This window comes from Hyperoodon ampullatus (assembly GCF_949752795.1).
Source record: "Hyperoodon ampullatus genome assembly, chromosome: X".
NCBI lineage: Eukaryota > Metazoa > Chordata > Mammalia > Artiodactyla > Ziphiidae > Hyperoodon > Hyperoodon ampullatus.
In genome coordinates this window covers 83,065,564-83,083,409 of record NC_136913.1, presented here as the reverse complement: position 1 = coordinate 83,083,409, position 17,846 = coordinate 83,065,564, and the positions used below count along the sequence as shown (strand labels likewise).

At 35.0% G+C, this 17,846-nt stretch overlaps 1 protein-coding gene across 1 annotated transcript in view; it reads right to left on the bottom strand.

Moving 5' to 3' along the window:
* Nucleotides 1–17,846, bottom strand: part of DIAPH2 (diaphanous related formin 2) — a gene marked incomplete at its 5' end in the record, with an annotated part of 895,530 nt that overhangs the window by 796,166 nt on the left and 81,518 nt on the right. The gene's annotated exons all lie outside the window — the stretch shown is intronic.

Sequence of the window (17,846 nt, the reverse complement as noted above, 5' to 3'; positions counted from 1 at the left end):
TGCCTTTTCATTAAAAGGGTGGCTTTTAAATGTAGTCTGTGGTCCAGGGAGCCTTCTTAGAAGACCTGAGCTTTTACAACAATTATAACTACAACTGGTTTCGAAACTGATCCTGAGGAATGAAGGAATGAATGCCTGCGTGCATGTGTCACTGTAAGCAGTAGTTGTGCTTTAGCGCTTTCTTCCAAAAAATGTGTATTAGGAACTACCGTGAGAATCATTTCTTTCATGAGTACCATAATAATGATTTCTATGTGCAGTGTGTTTTGCAGTTTACTAAGTACTTCATAATTCTATTAGGATGGCAGGAGAGCTACAGATAAAGAGACCTGGGCTCAGAAAAGGTTGAGTGCTTCACCCCAAATCACTTAGCCATTAAGAGACAGAGCCATGAGCCAAACACCAGGTCTTCTGAGTCCAAATGCAGTAATTTCTACTATGTTATAATTTACTCTCTAAGCATCCATTTTGTGTGGTGGCTTACAGATGGGTATGATTTACTTTGTACACCAAGCTGTGAGCAAGCAATTCGAGAAAGACTCCAGGTGAAACATCCAGGATGTTTCTAGTTCATGTGATGAGGAGCTATTTTTGGAGTTTCCTACATAATGAGAAAAGAATGGGGTGGGGGACGGTTCTCAGTCTTTAATTTTAGTCACATCTGTACATAAAAATCACAATCGCTATCAACAGTGTCACTGCTAAAACTAAGAAACTACACACACTGAGTAAAATGAGAATGAGAGCATTTAAACTGGGTGTATTATCAAGTTGCACTTACAGTTCTGAAGCCCTAAACTGTACAGTCCAAAAGCAATTAAAAAGAAGGCAGCACGATATGGAAAAGTTAAAGCAAGTGGGAGAAGAGGAAACTGAGGGGCCACTTAAATCTACAAGGTCCTAGGAGAGGTTGTCTGGGTAATGATGAACAACTGTCCCCAGTGGAAGTAGGAAACGTATCAAGAGGAAAGGGGCCTGAACTGCAATAGGAGAAATTTAGTTTGTTCTTGAAAAAGTAAGATTTTAAGATGCTGGACTGCATTTCCAATGGAAGAGGACTTCTGTTCTTGAAAAGCATTATGAAATCACCTTTCTTATTTCAGTTTTTATACAGTTCAGTGTCAGAGGCATTGTGAATATGCAGAGATTGAACAAAAGGATGTTTAATTATTTTATTGCTGTTATAGCCTAGTGTATTTTAAAATGTCTAAGGAGTATTAAGACACAGTCCTTGCCCTTTGGGAGCTTATAAGCATTTTAATTACACAATCTTAATTAAACAAAACTAATGTTTAATTGAAATTAATTATAAAAGGCAATAATGCATAAGAAAGGTGAACACTGATGACATAAAACTTGAAGAAGCACAATGTCTTATCTAATTTAGACACAGGGAAAAGGGCTTTAAGAAATTAAAGGTAATACCTAATAATGGGATTATTTCTAATATTTATGTTTGGTTTACAAAGCAGCAGTATCTCTTTCCTCACATTTATGTTGCTCAGTACATTCTGTTCATCTGAGGTAATGTTACTTGTTTTTTAATATCTGCTATGAAAGCACAAAGACCATGTCTACTCAGTCATTTTTGGCCCATAGAGCAACATTTGCATAGAGGCACTTAATTCTCTGTGATAGGCAGGGTTCTCTCTGTGTTGTTGGTGTGATTAGAAGCATTCTCCAGCTGGTGGAAGATAATCCCCTATTAGCAATCCGTGAAGGACTAAATAAAAATGTTAGAAATAAAAAATACTGGAGCGGGTGTGGAGAAAAGGGGAACCTCCTACACTGTTGGTGGGAATGTAAATTGGTACAGCCACTATGGAGAAGAGTATGGAGGTTCCTTAAAAAACGGAAAATAGAACTACCATATGACCCAGCAATCCCACTCCTGGGCATATATCCAGACAAAACTATAACTCGAAAAGATACATGCACCCCAATGTTCCATAGCACCAATATTACAATAGCCAAGATGTGGAAACAACCTAGATGCACATCAACAGAAGAATGGATAAAGAAGATGTGAGATAGATAGATATAGATATAGATATAGATATAGATATAGATATAGATATAGATATACACACAATAGAATACTACTCAGCCACAAAAAAGAATGAAATTTTGCCATTTGCGACAACATGGACAGACTTGGAGCACATTATGCTAGGTGATATAAGTCAGACAGAGAGAAACAAGTACTGTATTATATCATTTATATGGGGAATCTAAAAAATACAACAAACTAGTTCTTTTCTTGACCTAAATGGTGATTAAGAGTGTTTGTCCTACTTCAAAAAATTAGAAATAGAACTACCATATGATCCAGCAATTCCACTTCTGGATATTTATCTGAAGGAAACAAACAAACAAACAAAAAACTAACAGTAAAAGGTCTATGCACCATGATGTTCACTGCAGCATTATTTGCAATAGCTGAGACATGAAAGCAACCTAAGTGTTCATCAATGGATGAATGGATAAAGAAAATGTGGTACATATGCATAGTGTGAAATATTATTCAACCATATAGAAGAAGGAAATCCTGCTATTTGTGACAACATGGACGGACTTTGAGGGAATTATGCTAATTAAGTTAAGACAGACAGAGAAAGACAAATACTGAAATATCTCACTTATATGTGGAATTTAATAAACAAAAACAAAAAGCCAAACTCAGAGATACAGAGAAGACATTAGCGGTTGCCGGAGGTAGGCCAGGGCAGGGAGGGGTGGGGTGCAAAAATGGGTGAAGGGGGTCAAAAGGGACAAACTTCCAGTTATAAAATAAATAAGTCCTGGGGATGTAATATACAGTATGGTGACTTTAGTTAATAACACTGTATTGTATATTTGAAAGTTGTTTAGAGTAGATGAAAAATGTGTAACTATGTGGGGTGATGGATGTTAACTAGACTTATTGTGGTGATCATTTTATAATATATACATAAATCGAATCATTATGTTATATACCTGAAACTAATAGAATGTTATATGTCAATTATATCTCAATAAAAATATTTGTTGAGTATTTTTTTAAAAGTGTTTGTCCTAAACTATAAATCAAAAAGATACATGTACCTTTATGTTCATAGCAGCACTATTTATAATAACCAAGACATGGAAGCAACCTAAATGTCTATCGACAGATGAATGGATCAAGAAGATGTGGTATACATATACAATGGAATACTACTCAACCATAAAAAAAATGAAATAATGCCATTTGCAGCAACATGGATGGACCTAGAGATTATCATACTAAGTGAAGTAAGTCAGACAGAGAAAGACAAATATATGATATCACTTATATGTGGAATCTAAAATATGACACAAATGAACATATTTATGAAACAGAAACAGACTCACACACATAGAGAACAGACTTGTGGTTGCCAAGGGGGAGAGGGATGAGGGAGGGATAGACTGGGAGTTTGGGATTAGCAGATGCAAACTATTATATATAGAATGGATAAACAACAAAGTCCTACTGTATAGCACCGAGAACTATATTCAGTATCCTGTGATAAACCATAATAGAAAAGAATATGAAAAAGAATATATATGCATAACTGACTCACTTTGCTGTGCAGCAGAAATTAACACAACATTGTAAATCAACTATACTTCAATAAAATAAATTTTAAAAATAATAATAATGTTAGCGAAAGTAAGCACCCATGGTGATGACCATTATCCATAACTGCCTGGAATCTACCAAATTCTTACTCAGGTTTTGGTTAAGAGGCCAAGCTCTGGACTCAGTCTGACTGGATTCAAGTCCTAGTTCTCTTACCTACTTGCTGTACAACCCCAGATAATGTACTTGCTTTCCTAAGCTTCACTTTCCTCCTCCAAACAATGGGGGTGATAAGTGTTATGAGGATTAAATTGGTTTTTACATGAAACTTACTTAGTGTAGTTCCTGGCACTCAGTGCCCTCTAAAGGTTAGCTATTATTACATGTTGAATATAACAGAATGAATATTATATACTGTATTAGTTTGCTAGGGCTGTCATAACAAAAAAAAAAAAAAAAAAAAGAAGAAGAAGATGATGAGAAAAGCAAAACTACAGAGCAGGTGGCTTAAACAACCAAAATTTATTTCCTCACAGTCTGTGGCTAGAATTCCAAGATCAGGGTTTCAGCAGGGTTGGTTTCCTCTGAGGCCTCTCTCCTTGGCTGACATACGGCCACCTTCTCTCTGTGTCCTCACATGGTGTTTCCTCTGTGCATTCCTCTGGTGTTTCTTTGTCCAAATTTCCTCTTATAAGGACACCAGTTAGATTGGATTAGGGTATACCCTAACAGCCTCATTTTAATTTAATAAACTCTTTAAAGGCCCTATCTCCAAATAGTCACATTCTCAGGTACTGGGGGTTAGGGCTTCAACATAGGACTTTTGGGAGACACAATTCAGCCCATAACATATACTTACCTCACTGTACGCAAAAACATTCCACACAATAAGAAAAACTGAAATAATTCTGAGGAAAAGTCTCAGTTCTCATAACTTCTCAGCTTTCGAACATAGAGAGAACCTATGTGACCTCATTTAACTCTGAGAGGATAGACAGATAGATGGATATACAGATACACAGACACATATGCACACACACTCTCTATCTACCTAGTATACAGGTGCCAATCACACTTTGTAAAACAGCTCTCTGGATGCAAACCACTCTGCCAAAAAAGCATCATCATCAATGAAAATAAATGATTCACCTAAAGTATACAAAGTAGTTACTACACTCAAAGCACAAGAATTACACTGCATGAGCAATTATGTTCTCCTTAGATCACAAATTCATTGAAGAAAGGAGCCATGACAGGTTAGTAAAAATTTACGAACAGATCAGCATAAAAAATGAACTTGGAAAGTTTTTTGTACCTTTGATTGACGCTCTTAAAATTCATTTTTGTTTTCGATATTGTTTTGATAGGCAATTGTGGTCACAATTAGAATAGCACATGCAATGAATGCAGTAATCCAGTATCTGAATTATGGTGACCACAATAAAAAAAATTACCTTAAATGTTACTAGTCACATGACCATTATTTAGCGATGCAGGCCCACAAAGCATTAGGCTCAAAAAGCATTTCATACAAGCATATAAACTGGATACTAATTCACGTTATGAATATCTGTTGACCACCGACAAAATACCCTGGACAGTATATACCACTCAAAAAAACTCCATGGAAAATGGCCAGACCCCAGGAATCTGGGGATGGAGGCAATGTCTTCCTGAAAAAATGATGCACAGACCTACAGAAATACATATAGCATGTAGCTCAAATGAGAAAATGTGTGAAAGGGCTTTAAAAACTCTAAAGCACTTTATAAGTCTAAGGTGGCATTTTTAAGATGATCTTATTCTGCCCTTACCCCATTCAAAGGAGCTAATTATGATTCAACCAGTCTTTTCCTAACAAATAAGCAAGAACAAGAAATCTGATTAACTGAAATGGGAAATCAAACATGTGAGAAAAAGACCAAAATTTGATATACAGTAAGTTAAGGTAACTCTTTAATATTGATCATCATCTTAGAGTGTCTAATTTTTCCCCTGCTGACAACCCTACCTGGATCAAGAAAGCATTTTCTCGTAAGAAATATCCCTGTGTCATGCCACTTGTTTTATAATGGTAACAGTAAATTTTACACAGAGCTTTTAAAGGATATGTGGTATAGAGACCATACTATTTAACAACCAAAACAAACATTAAAAAACACTTCTCGATAGGGAGGGTGGGAGGGAGGGAGACGCAAGAGGGAAGGGATGGGGGAACAGATGTATATGTATGACTGATTCACTTTGTTATAAAGCAGAAACTAAAAAAAAAAAAAAAAAACACTTCTCATGTAATTATCTCATGCTCTATGGCTGATCAAAATTGTTGCCATAATTGAAAAAAAAATTAAATAATAAATTTAAAAAATTGTTGCCATAAATGAAAAATAAAAAAATTTTTAAAATAAAAAATAAATAAAAATTTAATAAATATGAAATAATAACTACATGAGTGTTAAATGTCTTATACCAAGCATCAGATTTTAAATGTATTCTTTTTACCTGATGATATACACAGAGAAAGAAGCTCAATCGAAAATTTTAACATGATCACAAGCAAAATACACAGAAAATAAACTTGCAGTGCAGAATTCTACATGAAAAGGATATCTTTTTGTTTCTAATATCAGGATACACTATAAAACATAACTACTCCATACTCATAAATATTAATGCATCAATTTACAAAATATATGTCTAAACGAAAGTCAATATTCATACTGTCTTTTCGATGTTTCCAAATGCTCAAGGTAAGATGACTTGCTAATATTTTATAATTGACATTATCTTAGCATTCCTTAAACAATGAATTTAATCTGGCATGATAAAATAATGTAATTTATGACAATGCACTGGAAGGGAAGGGACTGATAAGAAATTGTTCTAAAAATGAATGGAGGTTTAAATAACAAAACTTTTCAAAACATATGCAGATATTCCTATCCAAAACAAGTATAATACACAAGCCAGCTTGAAGTATCAAAACATAAGGAAATGGGAAGGAAGCTACTCATTGCACATAATGAATATGAAATTAGGAAAGACCAAAAGTGGAATGTTAATATTGCTTGTGCTATTTTTAAAAGATCACATAAAGTATACCCTCATTAAACAGTCTTAGGTCTTATTTTCACCTGATTACCAAATGAGATTTTCTACTTTATATATACTAGTTAAAAATAATTGCACTGATTATTTTTATTCTGATTGAATTTAGATTTTTAACAAATTGTTACCACCATAAAACTAAACATTTTTCAGTAGCAACTATCCTACAATTTCTAAACCTATAACAAGAGAAAGAGGAACAAAAAACAATCAAATTGGCGTACAAAAAAGCCATGTTTTATCAGGAAGCAGCTACTTCAAACTCCAATAATCAATGTTTTGTCTCCCCCTTCTGGACCATACAATTATTTTTTTAAAAAAGAAACAGCAAAGTAAGATTTGATCTTTTTTTCACAGGATATATTCAAATAATTGGTCTGACACAAGTGTAACGTTACTTGAAGTAATCATGACGATACTATTAGATCAGTAAACTAATAAAACTTCAATTTAATAATGCAATAGCAGCTTAACAGCCCACAAATACATACTGCCACGCTTAGTGGTATTTTATGGCTATTATAATTAGTAGGTAGCTTGTAGTAAGAAACACATCAATAGCATTTTGAATTTATTACTTTGAGCCTGGCTATAAGTTTACTGTTAACAGGAACTTTCTTTCAGCATGAACTTCTTCAACAGCCTAGGGAAACAAATTCATCTGACTCTATTTTGAGAAAAAGGTCCTATAATATTCACTCAATCGTGCCCAAAATTGCCATGCTCCAATTAGGGCAAAGAAACATACATGTGTACCTACCCTTCACCTATGATGGGGCTGTCCCTTTGACTCAGATTATTTAGAAACACTGCAAAACGTACAAATGTGACATCCTAATTACATAAAATGGCTTATCTAGTAAGCAATACTACAGGCCAACAAAATGATTAGCTCTTTTCTATCCGGGTCCACTGAGTCAACAAGAAACACACATGACCTTCATTCCCTAGTACAGGTAATGAGGCTGTGGTTTATAAACAGGTAAATGTCATTAGAATGATAAACAACATATGTTCAGCAGCATGTGCAGAGAATATATTTACAATAGTTAAAGTAGGTGCTTGAAACAGAAAACCTAATTATAAAATTCTACTCTATGCTACGAGTGCCAAAGAAATGGTCTTGCGTGGCAATAACTTTATTCTTGTTTCTGTGATTTTACTAATTTCTCCTTGATTAACATGTCTAAACTGAACTCATCCTGTTTTACTCCAAACGTAGTCTTGCTCCTGACTTCTCCATGAAGGCTCAAGTCACCATCACTTCAGTCACCCATGCTTGCAAATTCACTCATTATTGATTCACACATCTCCTCTGCCCTTTTTCATCATTTGCTGAGGCTGATATATTCTACTTCTGCAATCTCTCTCTCATCTATCACCTCCATTTAGTTTTTACTAACCACTCTCCATTCCAGGGTCTTATTACTTCAAGTACAGCAACAATTTCCAGCTTGATCTCCCTGCCCCAGTCTCTAACCTCTCCAATTTCCACTGCTCCATTAATCTTCCCCAAATGTAACTCAGATTTTGTCATTCCATTGCTCAAAACCTTCCAGGATTCCTCACTGACTATTAAAGTACCATCTCCTTGGCATATCTCTCCTAAAATGACCTTAACCTACCTTTCCACATTTACAACCCCCGATATAATTAACCTATGTTTTTAGTCACCTTAACAAAAACACCCCCGTACTTCCCCTTGGTTCACTCCACTCCATCCACAGTGGCCTCTTTGCAATTCTTCAAATACTCAAGGCACACTCCTGCCTCAAAGCCAGAGCACTTGATGCTCTCTCTGCCTGTAAAGCTCTTCCCTAGATATTTGCATTGGCTCTCTCCAGTTTCACTCATGTCTCTGTTCAAATGTCATTTGCTCAGAGAGCTCACCTATCTAAAACAGCACATCCCTGATCACACTCGGCTTTCTCATCTTACTTTTTTTCCTTCATAGCTCTTACCACTACCTGCCGTTATATTTGATATGCGTCTTACTGTCTGCCTCCCCAAGTAGAAATATAAGTTCCATGAGGAATTTATCTGTAATGGTTCATCATCCAAGCACCTAGAATAGTGTCTGGCACATAATAGGTGAGCAGTAAATTTTTATCCAAAAAAGAAAAGAATCTGTGGCTAGAGAGATTAACCAGACCTAGAGAATGAATGAGTGCTGAATCAGGATTTAAATTCAGGTTTTTATGATGCCAAAATAAACACTATCCCAAAAGAGAACCCTACTGCTTGTCCTAGGTGCTCAACTATTTCTGTCATTAAGTTACTTTATATTTAACATTGTTAGGTCTGGTCATTATAATTCTATTTTCCAATTATCATGTAATCATGTCAATTTTTACCCTTTTTTCCCACAGAAGAATGGTTCTTCTTCCTCCGGTGGATACATTATTCCTGGTTTGCAGTGAAATCAAATTAGTCATTTTAGCTGATTCCCAAACCTGTTTCATGCAATGTGTTACTAAATAATAAAAACAATTTATTTTCTTTCTAAAAGTTTACAACACTTACCTATAACTAGAAGCCATTGAAAAAGTCACTCAGTTCTTTCTATCTCTATCCTACTCTAAGTTCTCTTTTGCTATTTTAAGATATTGATAAGAAGATATTCTACCCTTTCTTAGATAGTATCTATAACAAATCTTCAACTATCTTATTAAATCTTTAAAATAACCTTGTTATATTATCTTGAGACCATATATGAATTCTTTTCAAAGCCCAGCAATAATCTATACCACATAACACATAGCTTCCAATAAACAGGCAAAACATTCTCTTTCTTCCACCCAGCCAAATCTCTCCCAACATTCTTGACCCAGAATAAATCACTCTATTAAATAGCACACATCTTGAATACTTAGCAAAAAAAAAAAAAAAAAAAAAAGAGGCAGCTCAAAGTCTCATCTTGTTTTACCATGTTATCTTCATGTTTTATGTCTGTCATACCAAGCATTTCATAAAATTTAATACATTTAACCAAAAAATGTAATTTAGACCTGCTACTTGCAAGGTTCTTAATATGTTAAATATATTAAATATAAACAATAAACTTCAAAACCGTCCTGAATTGAGTATTATTATCCTCATTGTGTTAATAGGGAGACTGAGGTTCAGAGACATTAAGTAAATTATTTAAGGTCACACAGTTAGTATGTGGCAGAATTGGAATCTGAGCTCAGGTCTATTTGCCTCTGAATCCATGACCTCTACTAAAATTTGTATCCCTTCATAGGGTCTATATTGTGGACATAAAAAGACAGACCTGCACAGTAACAGAAAGTATTATTCAAGGACATATATTATTATAAACTAAAGTAATATAGGTGTATTATTAAAAAGGCCCTTAAAGAATATATAATGTAATAGAAACTATAAAATAGAGTAGAAAGTGATTCCAAAAGAAATTTAAAAATAAAGTGCTATAGAAGTTCAGAGAAATTATTAGGAGGAAATCAGGAGGTGGGGGAATGGGGGGGAAGGTCATTGGGATAGACTTCATGGAAGAGCTGAGGATGGGGAGAATGTTGACACAGGAAGGAAAATATTTGAAGCAAAAAAAAGAAAAAGATCCAATGAGCCAAGTCAGAAGCAAGACTGCTTGAGGCTGAGTGGGTGGTTATGTTCAGGTACAGCCTGATTTGTAATGTAAATTTCTGAAAGAGAATAGTGAAAACTAAGGCTAATGGTAGTCTGAGATCAGGAGGACCTCAAATGCCTCCAATTCTGCTTCTAATCAACACTGGAGAGATAAAAGGAAGACAGGGTCATGAAGACCTGGTTCATTACATATTCCATCTTTCCAGTTTCAGTCTGACTTCTACATCACTCATTTTTTGACCAACATATGTAGTCTTTAGGCAACCAGAATACTTAAAGTGTTATTCTAGGATTTCTTCTCTGTTGAACACTTCTTATGAAATTCTTATCTGTCCATTTTATCAACAAACACTTTCCATCTTTTGTAGATTAGTGAGACCACGAAAAATAAGCCCTTTTGTACCTTTCAACTAGTAATTTTAAATATTTTTCTTCACTCCTCTCTCTAGTCTCAACAAACAACAAAAAACCTTCCTCCTGAAGGCACCCTTCCCAGCTAAACTCTAGAATTAATTCCCTCATCACTTCCTCTAGAAGCTGGTCGATCTCTAGAGTGTCCTCCCCTTAGTTCAGGATTTGCAAACTCCAACGTAAGAAACAGCTCACAGATAAAACAATGGGTATGAAATCATTTCTACTGTAGATCAATCATAACATCTTTCTCATTATAGTGTCTTTCAAAACACTCTCAGACAAGATGAAACTGTTCACTAAACCATAAGCAGCCACTTTGCAACCCTTCCTATATTACATCTTCAGGCCCTATCTTATATTCTGTTTTCCTGTCCACCTTCCCCATTAGACCTAGTATTTTGAGGGCACCAGCTATGTTCATTGGGGAAGAAAAACATATAACTTATCATAATAAAATGTGCTAAATATTATAATTGAGCTATATACACGGTGCTATGGAAAGGAAGGTGTTATCTAAGACAGCTTCTCCTTCAAAGACTGACATGAAGCTTAATTTTGATGGATATTTAGGAGCTTGCTGGGCACACTCAAGAAGAAAAGGGCATTCTGGCTCAAAGAAACAGAATGTGCTTGATTTAGAGGGATTAAAGAATAGGATGTTAAGGAATTGCCAAGTGTTCCTGTACAGACGGAGGACAGGCACATGTAAGAATGCAGCTGGAGGTGAAATTAGAAAAGGAAGCGGGGATAAGATCACAAAAGGAATAGGGAGTCATTTGAAAGTTTTGATGGGGTAGAAGCAGCATCTCTTGTAACCATGTAGAGCATGTGTGGGTGGGGTGTGAGGGCCAAGACTAGGAGAGTATTGAGGAGACTGGGGCAGTCACAGGTGTGTTAAATGATGGGTCTGAGATTAGGGGAGAGAGCTGAGAGTTATTTAGGAGAAACAATTTGGTAACTGGATGTGGAGAAATCAGTAATCTTTCAGTAGCTTCTGGCATAGGCCATTGGATTGCTTATGGTACCAAGACCAGAAATATAGGCTGGCTATGGTCCACATTAAAATGAGCTCCAGATTCCTTCATTACCCCAAACTCTGTTATTTAACCCCACCCTTATACACCTAAGCCTCCAGTTTAATGCAGGTCCTCACTGACTCACACATGTCTCCTAGGTAGCACCCCAAACAAATCTCTCTCTATCCTAATCCAGTATTTCTCAAAGTCAGCTCTTGAGCCTACCTTATCAGAATCTCCTGTGGTGCTTGATAAAAAGGCAGAGTTCTTGGCCCTATCCCAAACCCTATGAAGGACAAAATCTGCATTTTGATAACTTTCAACTTTGGGAACCACTAGCCTGATCCAGCCTACCTACTACTATCAAATTTATTTTTCTTAAGCCCTGCTTCCCTCATGTCACTTGCTTGCCCCAACTAATTTCTAATCTTCTACCTGGACTTCAAGATCCTCTTTCAACTTGATTTTTGAATCTTTCCAATTTACATTTTTGTTCTTTGTTCCAACAAAGTCAACCTCATCCCTCATTTCCCTCTTCTCCCCCCACCCCCTCCCAAACACAGTTTGGTTCTTTCTCCAAGCCTTTGCATTCAATATTACTTCCACAATCTGCGAGCTTCTCCATCATCTTTCCTCCCCAGTCAAATCTCAGCCAACAGATCCTGAAAGTCTAGAAATTTGCATGGAGTTTCTCTAATTACTCTAACCCTACTTCTCTCTCCTGCTCATGTATTCCTATTACACTTACAATCAGCCGGCACAATTTAAGGTTTGATTATTTCAACATATATTATTGAAACTATAAGGTCTTATCTCATTCTTATTTGCCAGTCATCAGTGTGCCTAGCACAGTTCTTGGCACATAATAAGCACTGAAGAAATATTTGTTGATTTTTGAAATCACCCCAAAAGATGATTGGCTTTGTTTTCCCCTAAATGTCACGTGAATTCAAAAAGAAAAAAAAACAGAGGACTTCAATTTATAAAAGCAAAACAAATGTAAATATATTTACTATTCTAGATACCACGGTACCTGATAATGCTAAACATAATGTTTCCTGGCCTGTTTTCGAAATGCAGACTGCTTAATCATGAAGGCAAGATAATTACAAATAGCTCTTAATTACAATACACGCCACTTTTGGTGTATTGATATAATAGTGTATCATGTAATTGTGGCACTGAAATGCAGTGTCTGTAGTAAAAGAACCTTTAGAAGACAGCAACAGAAAGAACCTTAAAAGATAATGCAAGCCAATCATTTCAATTTACCCACTTAATAACTGAACCTCAGAGAAACTACATGACTTGCCCAAAGTCACAGAGCTGATGAGTAGCACCCAACAAAGACAAGCACACGGGTCTCCTGACTGAACATCAAAGGTTGCTCTCATTACACTATGTGCTTAGGGATACTAAAGTCAAAGTCAGATACTTCAATAAGAATTCCTGTTAGCATAAACCAACCTTTTAGGAGTCTCTGCCTGCCGTCCTGAAAAACTGAGGTAAAACACACAGTTTTATCAGAATCATAAAGACTGACATGGGTACAATTACGAAAAAAAAAGAAAAAAAATTTAAAAAGAAGTAAAACTTTCTAAGACAGAGTATACAAGCATATTCTACTTCTAAAGCATTTCCCAAAGCCACAGGAAAGATACTTACCATAGCTAAATTCTATTCACCTGATCTTAATATTCACCTCACTGTTTTGGTAAAATATACACCAAAAGAAGAACCCAACATATAAAATACTATAAGCAAAAATCACTCAATCCCCAAAAGCACAAATTCACTTCTAAGGGTAAAACACATCTTTTGTACTCACCATAACTTTACTTCCAACTATCTGCATGCAGTGGTCAACGGAGAGTGGTTATGGTGTAAAAAAAAACAAACAGCAACAGTATTAGTAATCAGAAGCTTTTCACAGAAGTTAAGTGTTTAGTAAATTAGTAAATAGCTACCCCCATGTATACTTTTAATACTTTAGATCTAGAGGCTAACACAAATATATCAGTATTGATTTCTACCATATTTCAAAAATGTGTAGTCTGCAGAATAAAGATTCCACATAAAAGATTTTTACAACTTGAGGATTTTTTTTTTTCTGTAATGGGCTTCTCAGCTAGTGCATTGTAAACATCAAGTAACGCAAGATTAAGTGTAATCAGGCATCAGATATTTTATCAGCCCACAACCCCTCAAAAAAATTACTACAAGAAAATCGAATTTTTTCCAAATATTGCTTTTTTTTCTCTTTCCTTATTTTAACAGGTATACTATTAAGGTTGAAATTATGTATTTTAGAATATAAATGTTGCATTTAAAGTCATGCATTAAGTTAATAAATAAAGTTTAGGTTGAAAACTGGAATATTTTATATTGTTATGAATTTAAGGTTTAAAATATTGTTTTATATTATACTTGAAAATTACAAAGCAGATAGATTGCTTATGATTCTAGTTTTCTAGGTCATCCTAGAATTTATATTATAAGAGCACAGTTTTGTATATAATGCGAAGACAAAGAAGTAGTTTGTATTTAAACATAGTTATTCATAAGGAGGAAACAGTTCAAAAATTACAACCTCGACTGAGCTTTTCTAATGGTTAAGAGAAAAGAGAATTTCTGAGAATTTGTGTTTAAGAAAGCAAGAAGTAAAATCATAGTCCTGGGCTTCCCTGGTGGCGCAGTGGTTGAGAGTCCACCTGACGATGCAGGGGACACCGGTTCGTGCCCCGGTCCGGGAAGATCCCACATGACGCGGAGCGGCTGGGCCTGTGAGCCATGGCCGCTGAGCCTGCGCGTCCGGAGCCCATGCTCCACAACGGGAGAGGCCACAACAGTGAGAGGCCCGCGTACCGCAAAAAAATAAAATAAAATAAATCATAGTCCTAAAACATAATTTTATACTAAAATCCAATCTAAATCATTGTTATCAGTTTCCTACACTTGAATATCAAGCAATGTTCAAAAAAGACCTAATCCAAAATTGAAAACCATTAACCTGATAGCAGTTTTATTATCACTATGTGCTCTGTTTTTCAACTAGTACTTTAAAAATAAAAATCAAATATAATTGAAATCCCAATAAGAATTCTAAGTTTAACAGGATACTGCAAGATACAAAAAGATAATGACAGTTTCCCAGTAAATTATTTCAGAGGAATCCATGAATCTCCAAATAGAGAAGTAGCTTTCTTAAATATTCATTCAACAGACTATTTACAGGCAGTGATTATCTAGTTGAATAAAAGCTTCTGTGGTGCCATTAACCACCTTCTGAATTGAAAGGTATGCTATTGACCTAAATTATTTCCTCTCACCAAAAAGACGGAGATCTTATTTGTCCCTTGTTTATTTAGCACAGACATGAAGCTAAAAAAATGAATGCAAGCCTTCTTAACAATTAAGGCAGGTCTATACTCAGTGAAACGACCAGAATATGGCCCATTTAATGATTCATTCCGATTGCAAAATGATTGCATTTAGCTAAAGCACATACAGCAAAGAGATTAGATGAGACAAGGAAAGCTAAAAGAAACTGGTTTGGTCATGTTTGGGTTCAATTGTTCACCATATCTAGGTGATGCCTCGAAAAGACCTGAGAAAGAAAATATCTGATAATGGCAAAGGCAAAACCATTAATATAGGTATACACACATACAAATATACTACAGCTCTCAAATGCTTATTATATGGGTCAATCTAAAAAAATTTAGAGATGTATTTGGTATCACTATTTTGAATTATTTCCTATTGAGAGTTTTTTAAGTCAATGATACCTTTCAATGTATCTTCGTGAAAATATAATTTTACATATTTTTAAATCTCAACTTCAAAGACTGCAATTTAAATTAGAAATAAGCTAGTTTCTTAATATTCTCATAAGGACATTGACATCTGGCAAACTAATGTTAGGATTTCAGTGACTAATTTTTCCTCATAAACATCTATATATGCTGTTAAAAAATAACATGCAACATTCCCTCTAAATCACTTATGTCTTGTGCCTCTCAGGATTATGAATTGATATGACAGTGTTGCAATATTAACAAAGCTTGGTTTTCCATTTCTGAAAACATATGTTGGTGTTTTGAAAACAAAGCCTCTTCCAGATTATCTGTGGCCAAATTATCTACACATACTAACTACCCTAGATCAGGTCCACTTGCTACAATGAGCAAATGAGTACAGCTCCAGCAGAGAAGAGGCTCTTTTCCACTCCCTTAAAGTCGATTCATCACTGACAGAGTTACTCAAGGTACTTTTTCCTTCGCATTCACACAACTTAACATTCTCTACTAAGGAACTTGAAAAGGAAAAAAAAAAAACCAAGCAATAGTTTTCATCATTATCTTTCAATTTCCTTTATATATTCTCTTATTCCAGGCTAATTTTGGCATAGTCAATTACACAATAAAAGACTCTCCTTTGCTTTAGAAACAGGTTTTGAGCCCAAACCTGTGTATTAGTTTCATGTTGCTTTACGGTCCTTACCCACAAACCCAGGAGAATGACCCATATCTCTTATTGATCTCATATTTTATTTGTTTTTCAACTCCATACAAAATGACTAATGCAGGTGTTAAAGGTGGAAATGTACAATTTATGTTTAAATTTAACTATAATTTTCACACATTTTTCATATGACTACAAGACTTTTCCACCACGGACTGTAGTCCTTAACTTTACTTTTACTTCAAGATGAAAGTTTTGGCTACTTGTAAAGCATTTTCATAAAGAAGTGGTTACAATCATATCTACTTTAAATGTGGAAACATTTTTAATCAGTGTATCAATATAATGAAAAAGTAAGCATAAAAAAGTATGACAAGCAAAGCATATCTAAAGCCTAATAAAAGACAGCAGGATGGAAACGTTGGTTACACATAGGTAAATGGGCATAGGTTAGGTTATAATTTATGCAAATTTTATTATCATGATCACGAAGAGGTCAAAAGATGAGAGGATGGTTTGTCACTGAATGGCATCCCTATCACCTTCAAAAGGAAATCACATATGCAATTTCCTTTGTTTTCGCCACAGAAAACACAGCACTAATGAATGTCTCCCCAAAGTGAGAAAGCTTTAAAGCATGCTTATCAACAGGCTTTCTTTCATCATAATATTTGGTCCATGAAAAATATTTGCAAATAAAATGTATAACCTTAGAGCTCTAATGAAAGTTCTGTACACACATCAGGTGCTCCTATGTGTGCTAAAGGAAACAAATAAGGATCACATACTAAATATTTATAGTACTGATTTTGAGCCTAACACCTTAAATATAGTATTTTCATGTCTTTTGAGAAACATTCAATTTCCATGTTTCAAATAAAGCAATTGTAGAGAGCTCATCCAATGTTTACCCAAAGTTTAGCATTTTAATCTTAAAAATGAGTCTATAAATTAAAAGTGTGCATCTCTCTGGTCAGTTGAAGAGGAAACAATAGGATAAGTGAAAACAAGCTCTACATAGAGTCGATATCAAAAGGTTAAGGAGTAAGAGCTTCATACAATCTTGATTATATTTAGTCCCACTTACACAAACAAAAACAACAACAGAGCCAGAAACACTAACAAAATCTTATCATTAAAAACACCACACAATTATTCATGTATTATTATCTGTACTTTGCACTCAGATTTAGCTATATAGATTTACTAGTGTATTTGCCTTTAGGTATTTGAAAAATAACATTGAATGTACACCCTGCACTTCCTAAAGCATTTTACTGTGAACAATAAGCTGACTACAAAAATGAGGAGATTCATCAGAATTTCAAAGCAAAACCTATGCCTCACCTAATTCTATTGAAAACGATGCTCATGGCAAATTTCACTTATCACTTGAAACATATTTCTGCCCTTGGATACCAGAAGCAAATTAAAAAACATGCTGTTGCTCTGCTCTGGCAGAGCTGCAATGCGTTATGTTTAAATAGTTCAGCATTCAGATTTAGTTTGCTTGAAGTACAATATGGAATCAATACAATTGTAGAATTCAGGGAAAAATGCATCAGTAATTGCCACTGCAATTACTGTACTGAAATAGCATTAATAGGATAGCCAAATAACTTTAGAACATATTTTTCCACTGAAGAGCTATT